The sequence below is a fragment of the Corvus moneduloides genome, chromosome 1, assembly GCF_009650955.1.
Source record: "Corvus moneduloides isolate bCorMon1 chromosome 1, bCorMon1.pri, whole genome shotgun sequence".
Classification (NCBI taxonomy): Eukaryota; Metazoa; Chordata; class Aves; order Passeriformes; family Corvidae; genus Corvus; species Corvus moneduloides.
In genome coordinates, this window is record NC_045476.1 from 6950623 (window position 1) to 6976346 (window position 25724).

The window sequence follows — 25724 nt, forward strand, 5'->3', positions numbered from 1 at the left end:
TTGCTGCTGAAAATATCCCTCTATCAGCTCAGGGTTCTGCCTCTAATATTATTTCCTCCTCTAGGAAACAGTTTCTTCATCAATCTCAAAAGTAGGAATGTTTTCTTCATGAGCTGTAGACCAGCTGGTCAAGAGGGAATAGCAGCAAGGACAAAAGTGATGTCCTTGAATCCTTCATACAAATAATTTAGATTCAATCTGTTTACAGAGGTTAGATATCAGTACATAATTCAGATCCCATTAGACTAGAACATCAGGGGGGAGATGATATTTAGATAGATCCTACAAACAAAAATCTCCTTTTTCTTAATGCAGTTAACCTAGCAAACTCACCTTACAATGCAAAATAAGCACTCTGAAGAATCAGAAAATATCTGTAATTTAAAGTAAACCCCCAGTTTCTTTACTAATTTTGCAAACTGCTTTGCTATTTGCATGGTCACAACTGTCAGGACGCATCTGAATTTCCAGGTTAAAATCACAACAGTAAAATAAAAGGAAATTCTTTTCACCATGGACTATTAAGGACAGAAGGGCAATCAAAAGACTTAATTTGAGAATCCTTGTTGACTAGAATATTGACTTGCTGTGACCATTACCGTGGAATTAATCTAACAGAATTTAGACACATAAAATGCAGACTTCTGTGTAGGAGTTTCTAGTTATGCTGGGCTCCCTGTGTGGCCATTGGAAACTCAACCAGGGAAATTTCAGAGAAGTTAAGATGCATTTTATCTCATCCTAGAGATGCCTACAGTCCTGACATTAAAATGTTTCTCTCCACAGACTGAAGAAAACACCTTGGCAGGCTCATAGACTGTAGGAGTGCAATGTCAGCTGAGGTGGAGGCTTAACTGCCCATTTATAAAGAAGAAACCACAGAAGCACTTGAAAATCCTGGCTGAATCTGTGAATACTAAACTGGCTTCTATCTTGTTGGCCTCTTTCTGAAGAAAGGGGTCACAGCACCATGAGCCCATGAAATTCCTGAAGAAACCCTTAGGAATGAGAGCAAGAACATATCCCTTTCACAGGCAAGTCTTATAAAACCTTGGTCTTGCCTCACAGCATAGGACTGTGGGGAGGGGAAATGTCCTGTTCGTTTTCAGGTTGCTAGAAACAGCAGAGATGTAAAACATTGTAGGAGAAATTGGAAAACCTCTGAATCTTTGTTAACCAGGGGGAGCCAGGGACCAGCCTGACCTTCTGGAAATGGTTGCTTTTGAGAACTGATGAGCTGTACCCATTTTTATGACAGACCTTGTTCAGCAAGTCCCTTTTGCTCAGCTGTAATTTCTGCTGGAGAAGTAACTAGATTACAGTGTTATAGTGTACATATGGTCCTTACAGCCGGTGAATTAAAACTTCCCTGATTCTCCTCAGTTGCTGCTGCTGCCAAAACAAAGGTATTTTGCACTAAATACGAAATCTACGACTTTAAATCTGCCTTGCTCTAACAGCCAGGCTCACTTAAAAAATGATGGTTCAGCCAATAACCAGCCTGTTAATTTGCTGAAGAGATTATTGAATCTTGCCAAAATGCAAAAAGGAAAAGAAGAGCTGGGCTTTTCCATCATCACTGATAAAAAAGTGAAAGTGATGAGACAAACTGTATGTACAGGAAATTAAATCCCTGGGACAAAACAACCTGGTTAGCTAGAAAGCAAGCCAAGCAGCCAGGAGACAGTAACTCTGCAATCATAAAATATCCGCATTTTTGGCTGCCAGCTTCTTAATAAATGCCACTTTTGCTTCAGTGTTTTGCTCTCCACCTTCTGTCTGCTCAATTTCTTACTCTGGAATAAAGTTTTCCACTTCAGTTCTGCTTTTTAATTCTGAATTCCAGCTTTCTCAGAATTAATCTGTATTGTGCTGTGCTGTCTGTAGGTGCCAAAGCCTCCAACAAAAGTACTGAACAAATTTAGGAATGGAAACAACTTCCTCTTCCAAGTGTTTTCCCAGGAATCAGCACAAAGGTCCATGATAATGTTCCTAGGTCTGGCAGCACACAGGTCCTCTCTCTTCTCACAGCCAGCCTAATTTGTTATAAGATCTTGACTCTAACAGAGTAAGAATTTCCAAAGTTGGTAGCTAAGATCAAAAATGTAGAAACAAACTACCACTAATGAGAAAAAGCCACCTTAATCATGAGGACAGTGTTCAATTTAGATTCGTTGGCTCAATACTTACTCTTCCTCCTTGATCACCTTCAGGAAGAAGAGCCCTTGAAGCTCCACTTCATGAAATCTGGCTTAACATTGGCAAGCAGAGATCTGAGAAACTCTTCCAAAGCAGGATGGTGTAGGAGTCCTTCAGTCAGCATGATTTCTGGGAAATCCAGTAGTACACAACATGCACATATGTAATCATGGACCAAACCTTCCAGAACAACTGCACAATGACCAAACATCATCCTCTAAGCATCCAACTAGCATAGCAAGGCCTGTGACTGTCACAAGATACTGTTTGTAAAACCCAAACATTCACAAAGAGGTTGAAGACTGGTCGCTGCTGAATGCTTGTTGTTATTATTTTTAATTATAGAGCTTGTTATGGTGAAATGTTTATGAGGGTCCCAGCTTTCACTGACTGTCAAAGGGAACTTAGTCCCTTCACACCACTGGAGAAACTGGCACAGTATAAACCCATCAAGTGGAAACAAAGAATTAAACATCAGTGGTTTGCCAGAGCTTTGGTGACAGCCTTCTCCTCCCCTCTTTTCATTGCCACGCAAACAGCTGAGGGATGCACAAGAAAAGGCAAAATGAAAGAATCCTTTCAACAGGAGACAAAAATGAATCACTTTAGAATAAATATAATCCCTCAGCCATGAAGGGCAATTAAAGTTATTTTACTAGTGAAAAGGAGAGCTTAATAAAGTTATGAGTGTTTTAAAACTCATGAAAGCAATTTTTACATTCCCCCTTCATGGATGAACTCTCACAAGTCACAAGTTTGTGAGCTCAATTATCAGCTGCCATTCAGGGAGCCGCAGGTTGTTAAAGTGCTTTATCAACTCCATCTCCAAGCTTCACCATTAATTCAAGACTGGGGTTTTTTCCCTTCCATCCAAGAAATTAGAACCCAATAGCAATTTTGGTTAGAACAAGACAATACATTCAGCTCCCCATCTCTTCTCTTCATGCCAGCTCTGTAAAATGATCAGCCAAATAATTGGTAGAATTTCTGGTTTTTGTTCCTCCACAAGTAGCTGTTGAAAACAGACAGGTGAAAATATGAACACATTATGGGAGGAGCAAAGCAAGGCACTGTGGTGGAGCAAAACCTGAAACAGAAATTATAAGCAAATAAACAAGTTTAAGGAAGGCATTTGAAAGCCGGGACGATTTAACCCTGGTTTATTTGTGAGCATAACTTTCACCTTCTGAGCAGATCCATATCACTTTGAATGTTTAAATCCTCTCCAGGGTTTTCTGCTTTGTTTGGATACCTCCCCCCTTATCTGGGTAAACTTGACTTGACAGATTGACTTATTTTTGTGGTTTTGGCCTAAAATTGATTTGGATTTACAGACTGAAATTTCCTTCTCTTTCAGTGCTTATACAATCACACATACAGTGGGGGAGAGGGGTGAGTGGGAGGAGAATTATAGATTCATTTCTGGTTCCTAAGAGCTCACGTCCAGCAGAAATGAACCCTTTTTGTGATCTGCTTTACTGACAATTCCTGTATATGCAAATGCTTCAGGAAGTTAAAGTAATTCCTACAATAGCAGTGAGTGAAAGCTGTATGCAAAACTCTTGTCTTTTAACAGCAGCTACCTTGTGCCAAGAAAAATAAAATAAGTAGTGAGCTGAGATAGAGAGCTTCATTTACATTCTCCCTTTCTATGGTAAACCACACAAAATGTACCATCTCAGATGAAATCTCAGACACTTAATAGCACAAAGCAGTCACACACCAGGTGGTGTTTGCAGAGGGGTCGCCATACGAGCAGCTACAAGGAGTCCTGCCAAAACTCACCTTTCACTCAGGCAATTCTGCAAGTGGCCACCTCTTAAAAGTCAGCTGCTTTGTTCCTGTGCATAAAACATTGAAAATGTAGGAGCTTTCAGATGTTACTTATCAAGACAACATTAGGGCAGGAAAATCACACTCCCTACAAGGCACTTGACCTTTTGTTCAGTCTCACTCTCCTGCACATTTTAGTGCATGATTTTAAATGTTCCGCAATGAAAGGGAAATTAGGCTGCTGTGATAGTAGTGGTGCAGTTATTTACAGTTGTTTCTGGAGGCTGATTCAGAAATGTTTTTGCTGGACTGTGCACCATCAAGCTTCTTTGAATATCCTCATCAGAACTCCCCAGGATCTGGGCACTGTACAAGCACAAGTGTGATGCATGCACATGTATCTTTTCGGAAGCAGCTCCTCTTTGAACCCTCAGATATCAGGATTATGAGTAACATATTTGTTTGTTGGGTCCCTTCCCCCTGCCATGTGGTCCTGGGAGAGGGGCCCTGGGGCGGGGAGACACGAGGTTTCCCTGCCCCTGGTCAGCCTCGTTCCCCATTGGTTGTTTTGTGTTCCCCTGAGTGGGCAAGGACCCTCGGGTCCCGTGATTGCCTCAGTTCCTCGGCAGATCCCGGCCATGTGGCTGGAGAAATAAACATCTCTGACACATCTACCAAGAATCCGTCCATATATATTTCTTTTCCGCAGCCCCTGTTCTCTGGGGCAGTCACACTGTATGCTTCCTGACACAGGAAACATTTTTTGAAACAAGGTTAATAAAAAAAGAAAAACCTATCAATTATGCATTTTTACAACCTTAGCTCTGCTGCAAGAATAAAATTGCATCTAGACCTACCCACACTGATATTCTTTGCAACTGTTGGCAAGAGCAGGTAGTGACAAGGAAGAATGGCTATAAACTGAAAGAGAGCAGGTTTACATTGGATATTAGGAAGAAATTCTTTACTATAATGGTGGTGAGGTGCTGAAACAGGGAAGTTGTAGATGCCCCCATCCCTGACAGTGTTCGAGGCTAGGTTGGATGGGGCTTTGAGCAACTTGGGATAGTGGAAGATGCCCCTGTCCACAGCAGGGGGCTGGAACAAGATGATCTTTAAGGTCCCTCCGTTCCAAATCATTCTATGATTCTATAATTCTAAATTTCATGGACCAAAGAGGAAACACGTCTGAATATTCAGTCCTCTTACATGGTCATTGCAGAGTAATGTATGGATCAGCATCACTTAGAGGACCAAAGTCAGAGAAGTTACTCTTTCACTAGCTGCATGTTAGCAGAACAAACTTCTGAAAATAGTACATGCTTTTGCCACTTGCAATGCTCAGGATTTTAGCAAATTTCCCATTCAGACACAAATTCAATAAGCCCTTGATATTCTGAGTGGTGTCCAAATATAATATCATTATGTGATACAAACCATTTTACTGTTTTCTAATGTAACAACTCTCCAGTGTGAAATACTGTTAATGACCAACATAAAATAGTGATCATTTTAGTACAGTTGTAAATCAAAATTTATTTTGTAGCTGGCTTACCATGAGGGTATGATTAACTTTTATAAAATGGGCAGGATTTGGGGAGCCATTTGATTGGTCAATATTAGTTCTAAGCCAGAAGTATAAATCTTTATGACTAAACAGGTCAAAATTCATTAGTCCCATGCCCCTCCTTCAGTTCAGTTTGCTGTAAAGTGGCTAGGAAAAAAGCACCAGTGAAAAAAAAAGCCTTTTTTTTTTATTCCCTGATCTATTTTCTCCCAGCAGAATGAAAATATACTGTGGGCTTTAGGTCCAGCCTTGCTGCATGATGATCTCTCTCAGTTACAGCCACAGGCTGGCATCTGTGGACAGCTCTGTGGAGGTTGCACAGCTTGGAGGGTTTTGTGCAAGCCAAAATCCTGTAAAAGGTGCTCACCCCTCTCAGCCAAGTCCTGGAGCCATCCCTTATCCTTTCCTGTGTCCAAGGCCAAGGCTAAGCAGCACAAAACCACCTGGTGCTGCTTGGAGAGCCAAAATGAGGAGGAAAACATGGCATGGATTAAACAGAAGTCCCTGATGTTATCGACTTTCAGCTCAGTCATTGCCTCCTCCACGGCCTGGAGCAACCCTCTGTGCAGATTCTATTTAAATAAAGACACTTAATTTCACACTGCTTGTTCATTTTCTTTTTCCCTTCCTCCCCAGGGCACAGACATCAAAGTCCACAGGAAACAGAGGATGTCAAGCCTACAGCGCTCTCATGCAGGTGATGCTTCCCAGAGCCATCACCCCAGCATAGCTGTGCTGGAAGGGAAAAAGAGCTTGCTTCTTGATTACTTTGCTGTTTTTCACCTCCCTGCCCAGGCAGGTGTGGATGCTGAGCCACCTGGTGCATGGTGATGAAAGAGCCCCGTGGACAGCTCAGCCCATGACTGGGGTGCGGAGGCACATACAAGTGCCAGCCTCTGCATTTCTCAGAGGTTCTCATGGAGCTGGGAAGATTTCACTTCTATGCCTCCCTCTGGGTAGGTAGAGGGAAGTATCTCCATGCCTTGATGGAGTCATTTGATTTCCTGCATTAAAAAGATAAGGAAGAAACCAGAAGCCTTGCTCTCAGGTATGGGCACCTCCAGAGGTTTAATTCTGCTGGAGACCTGCTTTGCAGCTGGGGAACTGTCCACCAGTTATCCATCCAACTAGGGAGGGTGCCACAGGAGGAGCAGCACCTCAGCAATGTGTCCCCAAGAAGCAAATGCCCACACCTGCAGTGGTGGCCACTGGTTCAGAGCTGGGGGCACCAGGTGCCTCGGCACCCCCATAGAGCTCATGGCTAAATGAAGGTGACAAGGACACACAGAGAGGCTGTGCCACAGCAGGAGCCCTGCCAGGACCTTTGTCACTCCTCTGCACCACCTCTGTGGTAGTAAATCTAAGAAAATTGTCTCCAGACAGTTAATGATATGTTTATGTACCAGAGTTTCTAACATTTTATAAGGGATTCTTATCACCCCTTTAATCATCTTCCTTCAGCCATTTTAAACTGCTGTTCCCATGAGATCTATAAATGAATATTATTCATCGGTGAACAATGTTAGTGAAGGAATCCAAACAGAATCTGGTACTTTATATCTGGGAATTAGGCAGCTTTATTATGGAAACTCTTCTGCAATTTTAATTACAGTGACTGTTACTTTTGACTGCTCATAATAAAAAAATTATCTTTGATAAATGCTAAAATAGCGGCTCCAAAAATGAGACCATGAAAACAATATGTGGTGAAATATTTGTTATTTTGTGCCCTTAAAGCAGTCAGGGCATGACTAGAGCAGAATTAGGGTTAGGATAATAGTAAAACTACTATTAGATGGGAAAGACCTTTCTTTGCTTAAAGGACGCCTAAAGAGATTTCCTCACTCTTAACAACAAATTTAAAAGAAATTTTGATCAAAACTAGAAGGACTGTGCATGCAAAACTTATTAAGCAAGGAGGACTCATTTCTCACCTGAGCAGTCAGAGATTTATTGAGTCTGTGAAGCAAATATCCTCTGCAGCAGATTTTAGCACCTTCCTGACCCGGTGGCCAAAAAGCACAGCCAAGCAGGCAAAAACTGCCTCTTCTCTTTCCAAATGCTCACTGCTTCTTGTTTAGATAAGAAATGAGTCATCCACAATCTTAGCAGGAGGCATTGCTGGCCTCATTGCACAATTTTTTTTTACTTCAGAGGGTACTTCCCTGTCTCAGACTGTTCCTTCCAAGGAAGGAGGCACTGCCCTGTGTCTGGAACAGCATCAAGCATGGCACAGCACTTTGGGTGCATCCAGGGTTCTTCAGAGTCATTTAGCCTGGTTTGATTTGGTTGCTGTTAAAAGAAAAAAACAGATTAACCTCTCTGCTGAAATATAAAGAGTTCCCCTAACAGAGCAATATTTTGGGAACAGAAGAGGGTCTTGTTTCTGAGGATGGGACACATTTAGCTTCTGAGATTCAAGGAGAAGCCTCTTGACTGGGACTCTTAAAACCGCATCAGTAAGAATTACCAAATCCCCAGTACCACTTCCAAGTGGTGTGTCTTCTCCTCTAAAACGGATGGCTCACTGCAGGCTGGGCAGACCTTTAAATGTTCTTATTTGACTTGTGCCCTCCACATCCAGGGTTGATTCACAGTCTTTAGTGCCTTCGCAGTGCCATCTGTTCCCCTGGCCAGCTGCCCAGGGACAACCTGCTCCTACCCTTCCCTTGGACATATGGTGCCAGTGCTGAGCGGGGGCAGCCTGCACCGCAGGGAAATTCTCCTCTGCTGTCCCCCCCACTCTCAGCCTCTGCTCTGATGGGGGGGAAAAAAGGGGCAAAGCCAGGCTGAAAAAATATAAATAAGGAGCCTGAGGGTCTCCTGAGCTTCCCTGGTTGCTTGTGCTGCTCCAAGAAGACCCACAGCCAGGCTGAGGGGACCCAAGGTAGGTGACCACCTTGGAGCAGTTTACCCTGAGGTCCCTTGATAATCTGCAGTGCTTTTTGCATTACCAGCCATCTGACTTGCTCCAGGCTGTGTTCAGATGAACACAGCAGCTCCAGAGGGAGGTGGGGAGGGCTGGTTCCTGTTAGACTCCCTGCCTACAGACATCTACCCACAGGTGAGCAAAGCCCTCGCTTCCTCCAGGCTTCACAGCTCCCACAGGATGCTGCAGGGAAAGACAGTCCTGGGGGTAGCAGAGTCCCAGGGCACCCAACCTTTAAGGCATGATTTGCATTTTGCACAGATGGGTGAATGCCATTTTAAGGTCTGGATACCACAGCACCAAAAACACAACTGGAGCTCCTCTGGGTGCAACTTGAGGGAAGCTGCAAGCACTGACCAAAAAAAAAAAAAAAAACCAAACAGCTCCAAATCCAGCCTGCCTTTGACAGCAATTGGCAAAAAAACATCTCACTGAGAGTTTCACTTGTGTGCAGGCTGGCAGAAAGTGGCAGGTCACTCTCACCACAGGATACACACACTGGGATAATGAGCTCCAGGCTATCATGCCTAGGGATGATTAGAGCCAGAGTTCACTGAAGGGAGGAGTTATCTGTAGGATAGGAGACAGTAGGTCCAAACTGACAGGGCATTAAGTCAGCACTCCTTGCAGAAGATGCTCAATTTGCCATGATTTGTCATGTATGTATAATTCAAAAATTAATGTGCAGTTCTGTTCCTTCAATAGAGCCTTCTAATGTGTTTTGGAAGGATTTATTTGCTACGGCTTTTTGTGATATTTTATTAATTTTATTTCAACATTTTATTACAGACAACAAAAGCTGAGAAAATACTTTGAAATATTGCAGCATCTTATTATATTCATAAACTACCCTTGACTAGAAAGAAGTACTTGCTATTTTATAAAGGAGTGAAAAGAAATCCTTGCTTCATGGTTCACTACAGGTTTGGAAGACTCCTACACCCAAACTGTGCTGTACTGCTGCAGAGTTTAAAGAGGCAGCCTGAAATAAAGCAAAAATTGTAAAGCTAGATGGTATTAACTCAAGCATTTAAATGGTGCTCAAATATGAAATTGAGGAATCACTAAGTATTGTTAAACTGAGCTTTACTGTGTGAGCAATGCAGAGCAATAAACACAATCTCAGTGGCAAATATATTGTTACCCTTTAAAACAGCTTTAGGAGTGGTGTGAGAATCCAGAGATAATTGATTCTGTCTTTCACACCAGACAAAAAAATGTGTAAGATACACTAAAGAAAAGACTTAGAAAATACTGATATAAAACTCTGATATACTGTAAAGAATTAACAGGATTTTCATTAAAAAAAAATAAATAAATGATGTCCTTCACATATATCAGGATTATTTGCAAGGAGCCAATGACCATGAAGATAAACATAGTTTTGTCATTGCAAAGGAGCTGGAGTTTAAAAAAACTTAAATATCTTGCCAAAGACTGTTAAGGAAACTAAATTCTTGAGGGATAAGAAGGAAACTCCTACTCCAGATTAATTATTGAAAACAATTAATCAGGAATTGTCTAATTAATTGGGTAGAAATAAACAGTTTGTTCTCACACTGGAGAGTGAGGTCCTGCATTAAGGATCTCTGTTAAGCTTGGTGCTGTCTGTGTGTTCAGAAATGACCGAGGAACAGGGGAAGATACTTAATGAAATCAACCCCTGACTGATGAGCTGTGGCAGAGTCTTGTGCTATACTGCAGCTTCAAGATAAAAAGATGTGTTTAAATCATTTCAGAGCTCTGTCCCAGCTCTCACCAGCATGTATATCATGTGGAAAACCCAGACATGCCTTATCCCTTCTGTCAGTGCTACCAGGGAGGTCTGATGGCTGTGATCTTTCCTGAAGGAATACTGTGTGTCATGTGAGTGTCTTCTGGAGCCATAGGAGATATTTCTTTGGAAAATCCTGTGCTTTGACCCCAGGCCTCTGGCCAGAGTGTGATGTGTCTGCAAATGGTGTAATGCAGTTTCCTTGCATGGCTGGTGCCAGAGTGATGCCAGAGGCAGTGGGAAGGGGGAGCAAAGGAAAACATTTGAGCTCATGATTGAGAATCCCATATGCATCCCACATCAGTAGTAAAATAAGTCAAACTAGATGGAAAAGGTAAAGCAATGTCACTGTGGCAAAGGTAAAACTCAATAAACTAAGATAGAAGTGATATGGATATATCAGAAAGAATATTTGTGAAAGTTGATACTGTAAGTCCTTTTAAATCTATCCCAGTTCTTGGCAAAATAGAAACCTGCCCTTTTAGTGGCTCACTGCCCTGGTACCACACATAAATCCTGCTGGGAAACAACTGATGCTGAATTTTTCTTGGCTTTTATTTCCCCTTACTCTGTAACAAAAATAAGTGACTCCCTGTGCTCAATTTGTAAGCGGTCAGTGTTCAGATTATGAGCTGAAAGTCAGACCACTTGACAGTACACACCCATAAAGCCCAAACAGGAACTTTCACTCCAGATGAAGGGGAGGAGGAAGAAGTATCTTCAATCCTTCACTACTTCATGTTCAATCAATTTTCCTTCAATGCTGAATGAGTTCCTTTGACTCTGTTTCCTGTCTTTCCCTTATGCAGGACAAATCAGTACTATCCAATATTTATGGCAGCCCTTATTTCATATTGATTATTTTTAGCTCTTGGTATTCAGCAGCAGCAGAATTCTCTACTGAAGTTCAATGTAAAATCTAACTACAGCAGCACTCTTGCAATAATTGTTTTATTAATTAATTACAGGTAAGTGGCTGTACATAAGGACAATTGTAATTATCTGTATCATACTGTGAACTGCAAACAGTCACACTTTTGGGCTTGAATATTTTTCCTCTGCCTTTTAAGAATAAGCCCATCAAATCTAGAAGAACTCCTTGCACCAGAATTTGGCTGACAGGCTGTGTTGATTGAACTCAATATTTCTGTCTTAGGTTTGTGGGTTTTTCCCCTGAAGAATCTATTAACAACTTTTTCTTTTCTATATCCTTGTTCAGTTGCTGTGAGATGCAAGCTTCAGGGTCAGGCAATATCACCATGGGCCTTCATTCCAACACCCCTTATTTGGGCAGAAATCTCAGAAAAGTGAATCAGGAAAGAGTGTGGAAGCACCTTTCTAATATTGCTTTCTTGTTTTGGGGGATTTGGCTGAGCCCTGATTAGATACGTGGTATCTCATGCCTGCTGCTTCACTCCATCCTCTGAATCTTTCTAAGAAATGTATGAAGACTGAAGCCAAACAATCCTGAAATAATACAGATAATAAATTCAGGACTTACACACATCTCTCCTCACACATGCTCAGTCACAGTGTCATGAAACCTTTATTGTTTGCAAAGGTCAAGAGCAGATGAGCTGGATGTTGCTGGTCCATCCCAGCAGGAAGAGGTTCCTAGGAAGAGGTTTCTTCCCCATATCTCCTTAGAGCCAGTGCTAGAACCCAGATGGGATCATCTGCAGGAAGCTTCCCTGGCAGGACCTGAGCCAAAGGTGCCTCCAGTCCAACCTCCTCTTCCTGTGGTCTCACACCAAGCCTGGACATTGTTTATAACAATTTCTCATTCCCACAGGTGCTCAGGACCCCTGACCATCCCTCTTTGCTCCCCACATCCCTTGTCCTTCTCTATCCATTATTCTTCTGGGCAGGACTCCAGATGCACAGGGGCATTTAGGCTCTGAATTCCAGTGTGGAGCAGAGAGACAGGCACCACTGCAGGTTTTGGTTGGAGGAAACTCCTTCCTCCCGCTGTGAAGATCTGTAGGAAAGACATCAGGGTCAGTGAGGCTCTTGTAGGTATTCGGAAAACATCAATATCTTGCACAACTTGTCTGGAGTGTGTGCACGGGTACTGAAAAATTTCAGCCTATCGGGGGTACTACCACAACACTTGGGAGGTGGGCAAGAACGTTGCTCTGAGGGATTAAGAGTTCCTTTGCTCTCTCCTCCTCTCATGGGGATGTCTGTATACATTTTGTGTAGCCCACTAAGATCAGCACCAATAGGAAAATATGTTTGAAATCAGAGAAGATGCTTTGTGTGGGAAGAAGAAAAGATCAAAGACTACTTAACCTAGTTCTTAGGAAATGGACCGTGGCTCAAGCAAGAAAGAAACTGAGAAGAGAGATCAGGCTGCAGAATTCAGATGTGGAGAGCTAGAGTACCCTGCAGAGTCTGCAGTGTGACCAACAGGTCTGGCAGCATTTCATTTGCAAAGGTGAGACAGGGTTAAAATAGAAATACTTTTCTACATAACTGGTTATAAAACAGTCAAGGAAAGCTAGCAAAATGCATAACCTCTGCTAAATGCTCTCTCAAATGTGACATTTTTTTTCCAGTGTCAAAATATAAATTATGAGGAATAGAAGCCATTGCCTGAAAAACTTTGAGAACCTTTTGGTTACCATGCTGGAAGGCACTGCATGTTAATTGCTCTTCAGCCCTTACTCAAGAAGTTCTGAACACCATGAGAATTCAGGAGACCTGTAGTTTCCAAACAACTCCAAAATAAATTTTTTATTTTTCCATTTTCTGTCCACTGTAAAGCATTTCCACAAAATTTCTGAACTTCCACAAGGGAAGTAGTTACTGCACTTATCTTTACTGAGGAAAACCAGCTTGTTAGGCTTACTTTCTCCCCAGATTCCCTGAGCTGAGCTAAATAAGAGAACCTGGATTAGTAAAATGCACAAGAAAGGGTTAAAAGAGAACAAGGGCTGAAACCTGGCCCTATTGAAGCATATTTAAAAGTTCCATTGACTTCCATGGGGCAGAAAAACACATCTGCTTTGGAGAGGATGAGTTTAATTTTATGATAGGATTAACACAGCTGCTTTGAAGGAGGCTCCCTCAGCTCTAAATGCTTCCAACTTTCTGACAGTTTTGCAGCCCTAATCTTTGATGTTGAAATGTCTCAGAGGGTCAGAAGTCCAGCTGAGGTTCTGACCCCAGCCTTGCTGAGGAGACAAACCTTCATCTACAAGAGAAAAGTTAGGAGCTGGATTTGCCAGGACTAGGAGGCTCTGAGGGAAGAGCCTTTTCCATCCATTTTGCAGGAGATATTTCAATGGATACCCCTGCCTCGATATATCTACTGAAGGGAAAGTGTCCTGGAAGTACCAAGGTGACATTTTGCCTGAGCCCTAACAATCTCATGGTCCTATCAAGTCACAGGGTTTGAGAAAGTTAAACCACAAATAGGCTAAACAGTAGCAATTTCCAAACACCTCAACAGGCCCCTGACATTTAAACAAATTGGGTGTTTATCTGTTCTGAAAATCAGGCAGTGAGACTAAAATTCGTCTGCAGTTTAGACATCCATGTCTGAGCAAGGTGATGGAGGCCACAGAGGGTAGGGAGCAGCTGAGCAGCCTGAGATTGTGAATAGAGGGGATAAATGATGTCCCCAAAGTGTCTATGGTCTCCCAGTGACCATGAAGAGTGACTAGCTTGGTTTTTAAGGTAGGTGAGATGAATCACAGCACTAGTTAGCTAGAAAATTGCACAATTACTTTGCTGAGTTGGTCCTCAATAAAAATATGAATTCACAGTCTGTCTCCTGTAATTGGTGTAGATTCAGAACAACTACTGAGTCCAGTATGGAGGCACTTCTGCCCTTGCCCTCTAAAAACCTGAACTAATCTAAAAGCACTGATGAATGGTGGTTTCCTGAAGAGCTTGAGGCAGAAAATAAGGGGCCATATCACTTGCAAATGGCATCAGGAAATGTTGCAACAGTCAGGGACTGAGTTGTACTTGCCCTTGCTCTCCATTTCTGTCTCATGGTTGCTCATGAAACCATTCTTTTTACTGTCTGGAATAAGTGGCAGCATGCAGACTCCAGAAATGTATTTCAGACTGCTTGCATGATAAATCACCTTTTATTGTGAAGGGTGGAGGACTGACAACCTGGTGAGCAGGCTTCTTAATCATGTCCTTTTGAGAGAAAATGGTCTCCATCTATTTTGAAATGTTTAAATACTGGAAACCAGTGTCCTGGTTTAATCACAGCCAACAGCCAAGGCTGACATGGACACTCACACAGCTCCTCCCGGTGGGATGGGAGAGACAGTTGGAAGGGCAAAAATTAAAAAACCCGTGGGTTGAGACAAGAACAGTTTAAAAGGTGAAGCAAAAGCCACATACAAGCAAAGCAAAACAAAGGATTCATTCCTCACTTCCCATGGGCAGCAGGTGCTCAGCCATCCCCAGGAAAGCAGGGCTCCATCATGCATAAAGGTGACTTGAGAACACAAAACTCATGACTCTGAACATCTTCCCTCTTCCTTCTGCTTCCCCCAGCTTTATGTACTGGGCATGATGCCATACAGTGTGGATTATCTCTGTGGTCAGTCAGGGTCAGCTGTCCTGGTTCTGTTCCCTCACAACACCTTGTGCACCCCCAGCCTCCTGTCTGGAGGTGTCAGATGAGAAGGAGAAAAGGCCTTAGCTCTGTGTAAGCCCTGCCCAGCAATAACTAAAACATCCCTGTGTTATCAATGCTGTTTTCAACACAGATCCAAAACATAGCTCCATGCTATGAAGAAAATTAACTCTATCCGAGCTAAAACCAGTACAATAAAAAAAGATTTATTTACAGGGAAATCAATTTTGCTTTTGTCCCTAGACAAATCCATAGTCTTGTCTTGTACTGTGGTTGAAGCAAAGTTCAAAAGTGATGTGTGGCCAAAGGCAGGTTTATGATTATTTCCTTAGAATCACCTATTTTTTTATGAGCTAGATTAGCCTGACTTAAGCAATATATTGGCAGCCTCAGTCCTTTCTTCAGAAATATAAAATTTGTGTGTTGAGTGTTTGAGAAGTTGATTCTTATTAGTTCCCAGCCCTTTCAAGAATCAGTTTTACTGCTGTCCTTTCATCCTTCCTCTCTAAGACTGGGTGGTGACTACATCAGCTGAATTTTCTACATCAAAGATTTTCTGGGAGAAGGCACAATTTATAGTCAGACTGCTTGGAGATAGACAAAATAACATCTCTTCCATCTCCTTATACTCTTGGGTTTGAGTGGCCCCCATATCTCATCTTAGGTCACCTCTTTACTCAGGACAGGATGAGGGGTTCTGGTTGGTGTCCCCACATGATCTTGGGGAAGCCATCTAGTCATTTATGTCTGTAAAACTCACTGTGAAACTGAATTCTGCAGGGACAAAGCAGTATGAGATGAGATGGGGTATCAGGAAAGGCAGAATATATCTCAAATGTGGGTCTTTTGCTTTCTCTTTTCCAGATTTTACACCCTCCTGTTAAGTAAATCACTTTACACACAGGAGCTTCTTCACAGAGTTGTAAACTGAAATGTTTTTCCAAGCTGCCAATTTTCACTCTGTTATTTCACCTTTCCCTCCACACAGGTGAGCTCTGAAGAATCAATTTTCATCTTCAAAGATATTAAAGCAGTTAATGAGGTTGATAGGGTTACCTTCATCTCCTGATAAAACTGACCAACTTTCGCCCATTGATCTTTATGTCAAAGATTTTTACTCCTCCTTTGGAAAAAGAATGTCTAAAATTCATTCTTGACCCATATGCTGTGACCATTTGCAATCACAAATGGAAACAAAGGAAAGGAAAATGAAAGGACTGGTGACAAAACTAGTTTTTCATTGTTTTAAGACTTTTGTGAAAAGTGCACCAGAAGTTGTAACTACTGAGGGGTTTAAGGCTTCCACATGCCTTTCATTTACAAAATGTGTTTATAGCAGTGAGAGATCTCTGCTGTCAACCTATGTTTCATATTTGACTGTTTGCTTTCCAGTAATGATCTTTTAATGACAGTTTTGTTTAATATTAAGGCTCCTCTGTCCTGTTTTGGTTGAAAACCCAAACAGAACCTCCTTACCACCCAGGGTAAATCTCAGCATATGGTGTAACATAAATTAGTCCCTCTGCCCCAACCAGCAGAGCAAAAGCATTTGGTCATGGCTACTGGGATAAGTGGATTAGAGCAGGAACAGGTCACTGTTCCCAGTGCAGACTGGCACTGAAGAGCAGGGCACGTAGCTGGCCAGAGGGTTTCATGCTTTTCTGTCAGTGGCAGGAGAGTCTAATGTAGGTCTGAACCTCTTTTCCATCCACCATGGTCAGAGCTTTTTCTGCCCACCTCACAGCACCAGTGTGCCAGGTGTCTCTCCCTTCCCTTCTTGACTGTTTTGTCCCAGTCTTGTTTCCCTTTCCTCGGCCTCTCTTCTACCTCCCAGTCCTCATCTCTTTGTCCAAGCATTTTTTTCTAACTTCCTTCCCTTATCTCTATCTAATTTAATTACCTTTTTAACCGGACACTCTGTCTAGCCCTGCAATTCCCTTCTTCACCATCATACTAGCAGCAAAGAACACAAAGCTGGGGAAAGCACAGGAGAGACAGAAACTGGTCACACCTGATATTGGGGAGCTAAAATGTGTTGCAAGAACATCTGGGTCTGCCCTGGAGCCGTGAAGAGCAAATTCAGTCACTGTCTCCATGCAAGCAGAGCTCAGGAGGAGTAAGAGCTGAAAGGCTGGAGAAACCTCAGTGAAAACCCAAGCCTGGAAGATGTTTTCTCTCAAGCTTTCAGAGGTCTGTACTGACCCATGGAAAACAAGCTGACTTTCAAAAACAGCAGCTCAATAGATATCCTAGGCATAGGCACAGTTATCCTTGGAAAAAAAGTAACTTTTCTGCCATGGTTTCACCTGGGGAAAGGGATACTAAAACCACTAAGAAAAGTCTCAAGTATTGCCTGGCACAAGAAATGCAGTGGTTGAAATGTCTCGACAGAGTCCCTGAATCAAAAAGTAATGGAAAAACCAAAGCACACAAACCCCACCTTGCTCTACAGGTCCCAAAGCTGGCTGAATAGGAACTGCTTCAAGGATTAATTCAGGCGAGCATCCTGCCTCAGCCAGGATACACAAGCCCTAGCTGATGGGATTCAGAAAACAGAGAGTAGAAAAGCAGTGGAAACAGGCTCATCTTGCAAACATTTATTAGAAAAGCAGTTCCAGTGAGCAGCCATGATAATAAAAAAGAGGCAGCAGTGGCAGCCATAGTCAGGATTTTCATATTCTGCTCAGGCTGTGCATTTGATCCATCACAAAATCCCCAAAGCCACTGAATGATGCCCTGTCTCCTATGAATGGATCTGGTTTGAAGGAGGAATCTGCTTTTAAAGGACACAAAACAGGTGATACAGGCTCTACTTTGAAAACCTACGTGATTTCATAAAAAAAAGGGTCGTGCTTCTCTGGCTTGTTAGAACGTGTTGAGTTTTACTGTCAGTGTAAAGGCTTCTGTAATGAAACCAATCACTGCTTTGGGTAGGAAATTTGTAAAGCTTTTAACCCAATTCTTTGGTTCCTAATTAAAATAACATCTAAGAAGCAGAGTTATACAGGCATGAGATATTAGCGCAGTGCTTAAAATTAGGTTAATTCTAGAAACCATGTCTTTAAAAAGGAAATTTAACAGCCGTGAGAGACTCTGCAAAAGCCAGCAGTGGGATGTGAGATTTGTTATTGTTTATATTAACACTGGGTATAATGGCACTGAAATCAAGGTTTTCTGGTTTTTAAATTATGCTAAAGACCCACAGATGATAATGGGCTTCGAAATTGGACTCTAAAGTAATATCAAATAGTGAATGTGATTAAATATAGATAAGCAGAGCACAATCAGTTGTGGAAGAAGAAACCAAAAAAGCAGTTGTGAAAATGGAAATACGGTGCTGCAAAATGCCAAGAAAAGAGATTTGTCAAAGAAACAAAAAACGATTCAGAAAATGCCCTGAGTTTAGGCAGCAACTTTGCTAATGAATGCAAACAGGACTTTGGACTTCTGGGGAATATAATAATCTGTAAATCAAAAGGAGAGGTAGTACAGTGCTTCTGTACAATGTATTAGTTAAAGACCATCTAGAGTAACTGTCATTGTGCTTCTGAAACAATCTAATTTCTCCTAATTGGGAAAAATAGAGATGAAAGCTAATATTATGCACCTCAAAGATTCGAGAGATGCAGGAATTTAATAAAAAATTAGACTTTTTCTTCAGTGCCCAATGAGAAGGCTGTTTATGTAAACATTCTCACACCACATTGTGGGTAGGTGCAAGAGAGAAGAAATATTGCCACTTCCAGCAATATTTATCCAGATTCCCTCCACCCCACGCTGTGCCCCTGCCATATGAGGGGGGTACTGCAGTGATGCACTCTGAAGGCACCTGCTGAGGAGGGTTCACCTCTCTGAGGGGTCCTTGGTGCAGATGTGAAGGTGACAGAGATGTCCTGGAGACCAAACGACTCCGGTTACACTCGATTTACAAGGGGATGTGCCCTGCTCTAGAAAGCTTTCAAAGTCCACAGAGGGAACACAACTGGGGAAAAGAAGATGTTTACAATGATTGAAGTGGTAGGAGTAGAAACATCATCCCCACACCCCACAGTTTTGTGGGTTTAGAAAAACACCACTGTGTGTCTGAGGTGTAGAACGAAAGTGCAGTGAAGATTAGTTCTTTCCAAAGGTTTTTTTTCATTTCTGACCCTCATTTTCCAGATCTGTCATGTCCCCCTTTCCTCTTTTGATGCTGCTGTAAAGCTGAGCTCTCTAATGCAGTTACTGCATCCACTCTGTACAGCACAAGCTGTTCAGCATGAATGCATTGCTCTTTGCTTGCTTCTCTTGTGTTCCCATGACACCGCTGTTGACAGGTTTTGAACACGTCACTGACACAGGTGAGGGGAACAAGAAATGAATCAAGCTCAAATCCCAGGCAATGAGATTTCTTGCTTTTAAGACCTTTTTTCCCCCTGTGTTTGATAAGGAAGTTCATTTATTACCCTGTTTTTAAGTGAGTTGCCTATTCTACCTTCAGGATCCTAATTGCTTTTCAGATTGTGTATATCATTAATACTGTATATCTTTATTTTCTAGCCTAGGTAATAATTGAGCATTCAGTCATTGTTATACTCACCATTCTGCAAAAATTTATTAAAATGAAGCAATTAACTATTGTCTTAAATGGAGTTTAGAGCTAAGGCTCATTAATTTTAGACCCAATACAATTAAGTGGGATGATAAATGTAAACTTTTTTTATCACAGCTTTTTACAGAAACCTTTTTTTATTATGTGGTGTGAGTGTTCACTTTGTGCTGCATATTTATTAGTTTGTTTGGCCTCATTTTATGAAGACACAAGTCAGTACTGTGTCTGACATTGGAATTGCCCTGAATCACACCCAGAGCTGGTAGACAGAAGGCAGCACCCTTCTGGACAAGACCTTCAGATGCAGGAATCCACAGCTAAAGGCTGTCACACAGAGTGACTTGATTTCAAAAGCTGATTTCCCCCCTGCCCTCAGCTCAGCTATGAACCTTTCAGATGAAGTCCTTTTCTAATTAAAGTCCTTAATGCAGATGAACCTAATGATGTAGCTACACGTTCATGAACAAGGTCAGAGAGATGAGGACTCCTGATGAAGTCCAGAAGGAGCACTCCAGAGCATAATGTCAAGGCACATGATTAAGTGCCTTGCTGAATGTAAACCTCAAGATCTAAATATACCCAGCCAGGCTCCCCAGAGGCCCCATAGCACATCAACTCAGACCCAAAGATGATACAGAGGCTTCATTCCATTAATTTTTCTCCTTTAACACATAACTTCCAAGGCAGTATTATCCCTATTCCTTAATTTGGGTTATTCCTTCTCTACTGAAACAAGAGGAAGTAATATGAATAATAGGTAAGGTAGGAGAGTCTGAGGGAAAAAAATAAAAATAATCATAGTTATAAACTCTGCCATTAGGTCACAGCTCTGAAGAGTACAGCTTTTCTGTACCTCTGTCTAGCAGCTGGACAGAGCACTTTGAAGGGGTCTGCAGTTCTTAGAGATCGGATATTCTTGTCCAGATATCCAAGTATAGTCACCTTGCAGGACATGTCTTCTGTTGCAGCTTTTGTGTCATTTGAGATGTAAATTACATCACCACTTTGCTAATATTTATTTTAGAAGAGGAAGGAAAGTCATCAGAACAGGGAAGGATCTGGGTCTGGCTGTCTCCACATATCACTGCCTTCCTCCCCTACCTCTCCAATGAGATAAAAGGGGCACAGTTGGTAAATGGCTCTTTGAAACCTGCCAGGCTTTCCTTTTGGTTCGGGATAGCTTTGAGAATCCCTGGGCTGGCTGCAAAAATCCTGCTTTTGTAGCCCTCACTCTGATCTGCTCCTAGGGGTAAAGGTACACTGCTAAAATCAAGAGGAGTTTGGCTTCTACCTGCAGGGAAGTTGTGATCAAACACCCAAGAAATGCCTAACATTGTCTATTCCAAATCTCTGGCAATGAGCAGCAACCTCTTCAACTGGATCAGGTTTCTCAGAGCTCCATCCAGTTTAAGATAACAAAATGAAATCCAACAATTACTGAGTAAGCAGAATGACTTGATCTTTTCAAGAAAAAAGAAGTTTCAATAAGGACAAGTACCTTATTTGAAACTATTTTGTGCTAAGGGAAGAAAAAATAACCACAAATAAACACTGAGTTTTTATTTTCGTTGTGGTACCAGATTAAATTTCAAATCTGAGAATGCCTCTTGGGTCACAAATGTTGGTTTTCAGCTTGTTCTCATTTCCTGGGAGAGTTAGTGAGGTGGCAAAGGAGACTCCAGAAAAGTCAGATATGTCAAAACCTGTAAGTAATATTTCAGGAAAGGTCCTTTGTGATTTTGTCTGGATGGCAGCACTTCAATGCAATCAATAAGAGAATTTGTGCCTTTTTGGGGTTCTTTCACAGAACCAGTTGCTGCCTCTTGAGTGTCCAATCCTCAGGACCCAACAGATTCATACTTTCAGCAAACAAATAAGATCAACAGTGAATTATTGGCTTCAGCAGTAAACTTCCAGGTAGAAATCCTCCTTTCTCTAGTTTGGAAAGGGATTTTAAATTAATAGAATTCAAAGCATCCAACTTGGAGTAAAACCCTGAAAAAGGCCCATAACTCCCTGAAATCATCCTCAATTCCCACCTTACCAGAGAGCTTCTGCTTGTGATACACCCACTCCGGTTTTATAAATCTGCTTACTGCAGTGTAGGAAGCCCAGGTCACCTCCTTCCCCCACATGTCCTGTGTTTACCCAGGAACAACTGCAGCAGGGGCACTGATTTACCAGATTAGACATGACCCTGCTTCCTGAGCTGCACAGAAGAGACTGCCTGTGATTAGTAGCTATCTGTGAAATGTTCAAAGTGAATTGAGAGTTAGCAGCCTCATCTGACTCCCTAAATGTCTATAATCCCTCTGCATGGGGGTTCAGATGAGTTGATGTGACGTAATTTGTAATTAGGCAGCTTGAAGAGCAGAGAGCCTTTAGAGAGCTGGGTAAAGCCTGCTTTCTCCAGGGAGAGTGATCCTCACAGTGAAAGGGGAAAAAAAAACCCAGCAAAACAAACACACAGCTTCCAATAAAGCCAAGAAACAGCCACTCATGCTGCCCATGGCTTCTTTGCTCTCTCCTACAAACAACCTCTCTCCTAGGAGGTTCCCTGTGCTGGTTTGTTTCCAGAAACAGTGGTTCCTTCCTGTAGTGGTGATGTGAATATCCCAGTTGTGGACCTAAAGAAAAGGAAAGCAACACTACATTCAGAACCTCATTTCATGCCTATTTAGATCACCACTGACTCCAGTAACCCTGAAAGAATTCTATTCCCATTTGTGGCAGATTTAATGGTTGGTTGTCACTTTATTTTAAACATTAATATCATGTTTTATTTCTATGAATAGAAGACACGGGTATTTTCTCAGCATTAAAAGGGCTGGTTTCTTGTCTACTTTCCCTTTAATTTCTTGCTACAATTCAGATAGAGATGGATTCAACAGCTCCTGACTCTAAATCCTTGCTGGAGTACAGGGAGTCTGTGTCAGAGGTCCTGGAGAGGACGGTTTCATATTGCAAATTCATTTTAAGTCACTCTATTGCATTTTCACTGTTCAGCCTCCAATCCAAGATTATCTTTGCCCATCTGTTATTTATCCTACTGGTTACATGACCCGTGGATTACCCAGATTTTCTTTTAAAATCTCATTCTGCTTATGTCCATTCATTACTTGCTGCTTATTTGTCAAAAAAGTTGCCAGCCTGCAGTTTTACTGAGACAGTGGTAGGATGCATATTGTACAACTGAAGGGTTTGTGCACACATCGGTAGCTATCTGTACCAGGGACAGCAGAATTTGGGAGAAGCACACAAGTATCCACTGCACCCCCAGAGGAAGCCCAGATGGCCACGAGGGGAGATTTTGCCTGTGTGATGCTTCTTGAGCAAACACATACACATAATCATAATCACCCATTCACTCATAATCACCTAGAATTACCTGTGCATGAGCACCAGCCTTGCAGAAGTAGCCTTTGGCCACCAGTTGATTTAGGGAGCAGTTTTGCCATGGTTCCTGAACTGCTGCACTTCTGCCTTTTTGGGTTTCAGAACGGTTTTGACTGTGCCTATTCTTAATGAGACATATTATGGATGTTCTAGCACTAAGGATTCTACTTTTGACCAAAAGGAAAATCCTTTCCCCCAAAAAATAGTTCTGATCCGACTACTGCTACTGCACCTGAATCATGGATTAATACATGTACCCTGGACTCATGCTACACAACGGTCTAACAAGTTGTGTGTATTAAGCCCCATCTGACTTTAAAGGCATTCTTCCTATCTTTTTCATAACAGTTTTTCAAGAGGGAGACTAAAAATGTGATATTGCTGCTACTGGTAAGCACTTTGCATCATCCTGCATCTTTAAAGCTTTACTCAGGGCTGTGTCCCATTATACTGGGAGATGGAAAAGCAGAGGGAAAGTCACTGCACACCTTAGGGAAATCAGCTTTAAATTAATAGCATAAAACAAATAGCTGTGAAAACTTGAAGCTGGCTAGGCCTGGGAGCATGTTGTACAAGCAGAGGGAAGAGACCAAAGGGAATAGTTCAGACAGGAGTAGACTATATAGGAAGTTAAACACTGATTTTTTTTTTCCATTCTAACACCTCTCCACTGCAATCCCTTGGTGTCAAAGCAGAATTAGTCTCAGCTGTTTTCCTGCCATTTTCATGTAAAATATAACAAAATTATCAAGTTTAAAATGCTTTGAATTCTTTAAATTGTCTGTACTTGTAAAGTTGTTGATATTACCTGCTGCTACAGCCATCCTCTTGGTCAGGAGGTGGATATACAAGCTAGTGACACTGTTTGCAGAGGACTATTGCAGCCAGGAGTTGGAACAAAGTCTCCTACATCCAAACTCAGCATGGTTTACAGCAGCTGTACTCCCTGTTGCTCTCTTTCATGTTTGTGTAGAAGTTTTTGCTACCTAAAGGACAACTAATAATAGCCCCAAGGAAAACACAGAGGTGCCTGGCAGCAGCTTTACCTTTCCGTGATAACGGATTGATGGAGAGGGGAAGAAAAGCAGGGAAATGGTGCTGTGAGCTGTTACTGATGTTACAGGTAGGGTCTGACTGCTGAGCTCATGGGCACATCTTTATTGCACATGAGCCAGTTACCCTCTTTCAGGCTTGGGAAGGAAGCAGGAGGCCAGGCCAGGCTGCTGTCTTTTCTCCAAGCTTGGTTTCCTCCATGCAATGAAAAATATTGACTGAAATGGCTGAAAACTCATAGTCTATCTAGGTCTTAAAGGGCCACCCATGGAGAAGAAAGTAGTGCTGGCTCTGCCTGTTACATGACACAAAGAGAATGGGATACTTTTATTTTGAGAAACCTTAGCATACTAGTGACTGAAAATGAAGAGCTGTGATTTCAGTCTCACAGCCAGAGGAGGATCCAGAGCAAGTGATTGTCCTCATGTTCCCTAAACCCTTATTTTCAGAGATGTGTCTCAAAATGCTGATTATTGCTTGTGGAAAGCAAAGGGAGATCCCATGTTGTCTTGCCCCAGTATTGCCTGTGTCTGTGCAAAAGCAGATGGGTTCTGGTAGCCAGGTGCAAAAAACATCTGAACGGAAGAAAAATAGATTTTCCATAACACCAAACTAAAGAAAGCTGCTTTTTGTTTGTTTTAATTTACAAACAATTACCCATCACATCCAGGGTATTACCAGAGCTGTCAAGAGAAAGAAATCAGTGTGGAAACAGCATTCCACTGGGAAATGTGAAATGGCAACAAGTTGGTCCCTCTACAGTATGTCCAACACTTAATACAAAATGATGTACAACTAACGTGCAATGAGTTCTGCACAGGAACTCTCTTCTGGCATGCTGGCTAGTGATTTACTTGCTTGCTCAGAAAAAGAACTCCTTATAAAAAAAATATTATTCCTTGTTTCCCTTCTCTTTTTCCAGCACAGACTAATGTAGAAGCTGAGCGATTCAGCTGCTAATGTGATCATGAGGGGGATATGTTTCAGCATTTATGATGGTTCTGTGGTGATTATAGCTTTCTCTCAGTTACTTTCCATGCCATGCTCTCTTCAATATGAGTAACAAGTGGCTTCAGGCACTTCTGTGGAGGATTAAGCATTATCTCAGTGATGAAGTCTTCCCCTCTCTCATCTGCTCTCTGTCCTTAATGTTTTGCGTGCTTCTCTCTTCCATCTGCTTTCCCCTCACATGTTCAAGCTCTCCCCCAAAACTTAATTTTGCATTCCAGCTTTGGTAAACCTGTGCCAGTGCATGGTTAGTGGGCCAAGTGAGGACTCAGGGACATTGGAGGAATTTCCTACAAGCATTTGCCCTGTCCTCCTTCAGCTATGATTTCAGGTCCCAGACAGAATCCCAGACTAACAAACTGTGACAAAGTGGCTCAAAGCTGCAGCCTCCTCCATCTTTCTTTCTTCATGATCTTCTTTTCTTCCTTCATTCTCCCTTGTTTTTCTCACTGTGACATCTCTGCCTACTCTTTATTCCTAGTTCTTTCCTCCATCAATCAATCCTGCATTCCCAGCTATTAGCTGCCTTTATTTCCTTCATAGCTTCCTTTCCTGAAGTGGTCCACTCCTTTAATACTTAAACATTTCTGGGAGAAAAAGCCCTACTCAGCTGATTTTACAAGCCATTACCCATCACACCCAGCATCTTGCCAGGGCTGTACTCACCTGCTTCCCTTTAATCTTATCACCTCCCCAGTTTCCTTCTCCTCTCAACTAACTGGAAATGCTGATGACAACCATTAATTCCATTTTATATTCCCCCAGCCATTTTTCTGGCTTTTTTTTCACCTAATTTTAGCTTCTCCCTGAACTCTCACTGACAACTGTTTT

At 42.1% G+C, this 25724-nt stretch overlaps 1 long non-coding RNA gene across 1 annotated transcript; it reads right to left on the reverse strand.

Annotated features, from left to right (window-relative positions):
* Window positions 1-11769: 11769 nt before the first annotated feature.
* LOC116447225 lies at window positions 11770-21562 on the reverse strand. The gene is made up of 2 exons (XR_004241528.1): window positions 21481-21562; window positions 11770-12220 (listed from the first exon to the last, which is right to left on the reverse strand). It is a non-coding gene; the product is annotated as an uncharacterized LOC116447225 (long non-coding RNA).
* Window positions 21563-25724: the final 4162 nt, after the last annotated feature.